The sequence below is a fragment of the Ixodes scapularis genome, unplaced genomic scaffold (assembly GCF_016920785.2).
Source record: "Ixodes scapularis isolate PalLabHiFi unplaced genomic scaffold, ASM1692078v2 PGA_scaffold11__112_contigs__length_91849675, whole genome shotgun sequence".
Taxonomy (NCBI): domain Eukaryota; kingdom Metazoa; phylum Arthropoda; class Arachnida; order Ixodida; family Ixodidae; genus Ixodes; species Ixodes scapularis.
Window position 1 is genome coordinate 75,416,303 of NW_024609837.1, and position 5,524 is coordinate 75,421,826.

At 43.5% G+C, this 5,524-nt stretch overlaps 1 non-coding gene across 1 annotated transcript; it reads left to right on the forward strand.

The window, feature by feature from the left end:
• The first annotated feature begins 5,186 nt into the window (after positions 1-5,186).
• Trnaa-ugc lies at positions 5,187-5,259 on the forward strand. The gene has a single exon. It is a non-coding gene; the product is annotated as a tRNA-Ala (tRNA).
• Positions 5,260-5,524: the final 265 nt, after the last annotated feature.

The window sequence follows — 5,524 nt, forward strand, 5'->3', positions numbered from 1 at the left end:
TAAAACTATATCCGGGTGCGAAATATATCAGTACGCTGATGATACGTTGCTAGTATCTAGACATTTAAATCTGAGCAGTGCGACTGTATCATTGCAAGAGAATTCGACCAAAGTTATGGACTGGTTCGAAGCAAATCTTATTAAAATAAATGTTCAGAAAACAAAAATTATGTGTTTCAGTAGTCCGTCGAAACGCAAAAGCCTTGATATTCCTTTTATATTGCACTCGTCGAAATGCACTCACTGCTCCTGTATGCCTCTTGAATATGTAAACACAACAAAGTACTTAGGCATTTTCTTTGATAGCGATTTATCGTGGAATTCACACCTCAGCTACATAGCCAAAAAGTTAAGGAGTGTATCTTGTATGTTATATACTATAAAAACGTTTTTACCGCTGTCTGTCCGAAAATTGATAGTCAATGCCTTAGCCTACGGCCTGTTACGTTACGGAATTACTATTTATGCGAATTGTTCCATGCTCTGGTATCACAAAATAGATAGCATCTTAAAAAGTATTTTAAAAAGCGCAGCGTACACCTCTTTTGATCAGCCCAAGTGAAGAGTTGTTTTCTTCGTTGTGTCTCCCGCGTTTTTCAGCACTTTATAAAAGATGTGTAGTTGGCAAACACTAATGGCACAGCCCTTTCAAAACGCCCCGTGTCCTGCAGCGCAACTTAAGGGAAAGTGAACGATTTTTCATTCCTCGTGTATACACAAAGTATGGAAAACGTATGCGCTATTTCTATGTCCCTGAACTTTTCAATACATTGTCAGAGTCATTCTTGGAACTCATCAAAGCGTCAGTTGAAAAAACAACTAAAAACGATTTGCTAAATATCCTGCTTCTGAACATGTCCTTTTTGTGCATCTCGTGTTTTTTTCTGTTTTTTTTTTTTTGTTTTCACACTTCCCAGTTTTTGAATAGAAGATTTTTTGTGGTCAAAGAGTGTATTCCGTGGCCATCCGTTCTTAATCCCCTTTAGTGTATTTATTGTGGTGTATGATTACATGTCAGTAATTTTTTTTAAGAGTTATTTATGCATAGTTCTTGGGATTGTTTTTTTTAAGTGTTTTGTTTGTTTTTTTGTAATCAAGCGTCAAAATTTGATTTTCTTCACGCCGCTGCTGGGTCCAGTCCTACAAGCCTCTTTTGGCTTTCGACGGACCCGCATTCTTGTATGTTGTTATGAAATACGTGAAATAAAAAAAAAATATTTATTATTATTTTTTACTTATTGTTGTTGTTGTTGTTATTGAAACATAGCCCTGAGTCTTTAGACACAGGGACCTAAACTTTTCTATAGCTGGCTGTAGCTGTATCTATAAATTTCTAAGGCCGACCATGCAAAGCTACAGGGGGGGGGGGATAGCCTGCCATTCAATTTCCCAAGGACGACCATAGACCATTTTTGTATGGGATGTCTCGAACTGATTTATTATGGGATTTGCCTCTTTATGTGTGTGAGTTTTTTGCATGTCACCATATTCTCAAATGAATATTTTACTCAGGTTGACATGGTCATGTGACAGGTTATAGCAGCATGTCATGAATATTTGTCAAACATTTTCACTATATTTTCATTTCATGTTGCCAGATATAAACTCGAGACTAACTGATTTTTTTTACTGTACACTTCCATCAATAAATATTTGTACAAAATGCTAGTATAGAGCATTTCACCCTACTTTGCAATTTCTGAGCATGGAGTGATTTGTAAGAAAATGAAATATGAACTGATATATAAAATTTTGATTGCAAAGATAAAAATTGTATGCAAAAGAGGCACTTTATTATCAGCTATTTGCATGAATTACAACTGACATTATAAAAAAGTAGACTGCTAACAACTATTGCTTTTCAAGCAGAAATCTTACCTGTACATTATGGACAGAGCCATGTATAAGCTTTCCAAAACCATTTCACATTATTTATTTAGCAACCTCTTCTACACCCTTCTCACATTCTTCACTAAATGTAGGGTGTAACACGAAACAGCACCCTTTTCGTTAAAATTATGAGGTTGTATTCCTAGTTTTTAGGGTGTTAAAAGGGTGTAGCCGAGGATGTAAGTTGCTACAAAACCCCTTTTACACCCTTAAAGGTGTAAAAAAATTTACTGTGTAGTAAGCCGAGCATCACTGGCGTCAATCACCACGATAGCGTCAATAGCGTCACGGCGTTGCCCACCACCCGCCAACAACCACGTTGTTAACAACAAAACCAGCGTTCTGCACATCTAGGTCGAGATGTTCATTTTTTTTTCTTTTACGTGTGGTTCAATTTTGAACGTTTCCGTTGCGGTTTTAACCGAAGCTGTTAGCTTTCGTTGGCTCAGGAAATCAGTATCCTAGCACCTATATAAAACATTACTGAGACTAGCCTAAGTTTAATCAATATATGGGAGACGTCTTGTTTAGGCTATTCCAAAACACAAAGCCTGAAATATCCAATCTTATCCGATTCAAGCACAAGCTGATCGGGAAGCGTGGCTAGCGTGGCGGTTTACTAAGCTGAGTGCATTGATACACCTATAGGTTTTTAAGGTAGAGAAGGGGGCTTATGGCCGGTGTACAAGTATACACTGGCTGGGTAACGGAGGGCGCGTCTTCCAGGAAAGGGGAGCATGTGCGCCCGATGCACCCGACTACAACTTTTTTTTCTTCGAGTGCAGTTTGGGAAGTAAATATGTGGAGCACTAACCGAAAAATCGCGGATGTGGTCCTGTGCCGCGCAGCGACACAGCGGTATTGTTAGCGCGAAAATGACGTGGGCGCGGTTTTCGTATTTTATTTTCATATAAAAACGACGGGCACAATATTTTCCCACTTCTGGTAATGTTCCACATGAACATATCACACGACAGTGCTAGTCTAACGAAAAAAAAAAACTAAATAAAACGGTGATCGTTTGCTTGCGCTAACAGTGTTCGCGCGATGCACGCACTAATATCCTGTCAATCACTCGCTCATGATGCTTCTCTCGCTACCCGTCGTTATGCCAACGTTTCGTCAACGCGATGAAAGTTTAGATTATGGGTGTCCCTGCGGCGAAACTGAAAATCAGCACTTTTGGCCAAACACTTGCTGGCCGTGTTTATGTCCCCGGCGGCCAAGTTGAAAATCAGCACTTCTGGCCAAACACTCGCCGGCCGTGTTTATGTTTCCGGCGGCCAAGCTGAAAATCAGCACTGCTGGCCACACACTTGCCGGCCGTGTTTATGTCTCCGGCGGCCAAACTGAAAATCAGCACTTCTGGCCAAACACTTGCCGGCCGTGTTTATGTCCCCGGCTGCCGCGCTGAAAATCAGCACTGCTGGCCAAACACTTGCCGGCCGTGTTTATGTCTCTGGCGGCCAGGCTGAAAATCAGCACTTCTGGCCAAACACTCGCCGGCCGTGTTTAGGTTTCCGGCGGCCAAGTTGAAAATCAGCACTACTGGCCAAACACTTGCCGGCCGTGTTTATGCCTCCGGCGGCCAAGCTGAAAACAGCTAGTTTGTGGACGGACTCTTGCCGGCCTTGTTTATGTCTCCGGTGGCCAAGCACTTAAAGGGGACATGAAACGCTTTTCCAACTTTTTCCTGTTCAGCTTTCCTCCTCAACTCATACATCGCGCATTCCACCAAACAGTTAAAGAAGACGAAAACGGGGAGCCCCCTCTTGCTCGCACCCTCGTTTGTGTAATCCGGACAGATCCATTCTCCCCCTAGAAGATTAGCCCGTCGCTCAAAATTCAGACAAAAGTTGCTTTCCCCACCCCGTTCATTCCGAAGCTGACAGTGCTGTTGAAGCTATATGCTCGCTGGGCCAGCCACACTTGCCACGTGAGCGTGGCAAATGTGGCTGCAGAGAATGAAGTCAGGTGATGAAAGGGAGGCGGCTGATTGGTCCGGCAAGCGCGTAGCTTCCACCACAATGTCAGCTTAGGGGTGAAGGGAATAAGTGAGGTCCGGTTGCGTCTGACGTCAGTTTGGACCCGACGACGCGCTTTTGGGACCGCGGATGTATCACAGTGAAAAGGCAGAGAGGTTGCGAAGGGGAGGAGGTACGAAATAGTCCGCTCTGTTTTCAAATTTTCGCACTGAAAGTCACGCTTTTGACTTTCTACTTTTTTTCTTTTGGTTCACTGAACGATGTGCTATTAGTAAAATCCCAATCTAAAATGATTTATCCCAACCCAAAAATCGTTTCATGGGCCCTTTAAAGGGGTCATGAAACGCTTTTCCAACTTTTTCTTGTTTAGCTTTCCTCCTCAACTCATAAATCGCGCATTCCACCAAACAGTTAAAGAAGACGAAAAGGGGGTGTCCCCTCTTGCTCGCACTCGCGTTTGTGTAATCCCGGACACATCCATTCTCCCCCTAGAAGATTAGCCCGTCGCTCAAAATTCAGACAAAAGTTGCTTTCCCCACCCCGTTCATTCCGAAGCTGACAGTGCTGTTGAAGCTACGTGCTCGTTGGGCCAGCCACACTTGCCACGTGAGCGTGGCAAATGTGGCTGCAGAGAATGAAGTCAGGTGATGAAAGGGAGGCGGCTGATTGGTCCGGCAAGCGCGTAGCTTCCACCACAATGTCAGCTTAGGGGTGAAGGGAATAAGTGAGGTCCGGTTGCGTGTGACGCCAGTTTGGACCCGATGACACGCTTTTGGGATTGCGGATGTATCACAGTGAAAAGGCAGAGAGGTTGCGAAGGGGAGGAGGTACGAAATAGTCCGCTCTGTTTTCAAATTTTCGCACTGAAAGTCAGGCTTTTGACTTTCTACCTTTTTTCTTTTGGCCCACTGAACGATGTGCTATTAGTTAAATCCCAATCTAAAATGATTTATCCAAACCCAAAAATCGTTTCATGGGCCCTTTAAAGTGGCCAAGCTGTCCAGACACTGGCCAACCGTCGGCCGATCGAAATGCACTTTCTGGTGCTGCTTGGGTTCTACGTTCGTTTCATACGCTCACAATTCAAGTATGTTTATAGGGACAAAGCCTACCTGTGTTTGGAGAATTGTGTTTGCCCTTTGTCCTTCCTGTTCCCGTTCTCCAGGGATTATTTCCGTCATTTTTGTCCAGCTCGCTTGCACCTTTGCATTTAATTGCATTATAATCATAACCGTAAATTGCAAGCTTCACCCTGGTTGGTGTTAGACTAGTGGCATCTAATAAAATCCGTTTGCTCTACTGACATCTAACCCCTGGTTAGCTCAGTTGGTAGAGCACTCCACTTGCAATGGAGAGGTCCCGGGTTCGATACCCGAACCTGGCAGATTTTCTCGGTCGCGCACCAGTCACCTAGTTGTGTTTGTCCTTTGTCCCTCTTGTTCCCCTTCTCCAGGGATTGTTTACGTCATTCTAGTCCAGCTCGCTTGCACCTTTGCATTTAATTGCATTATAATCCTCTGGAGAATGATTTCAGAAATACAAGTGCTGGTGTGTTGACACTCCCTGCACAAATTACGGCTAATCATCCTTAACGTGTACACTAACATCACTTCCTAAAACTTGAAGATAGAAACCTTGAGATTACCATC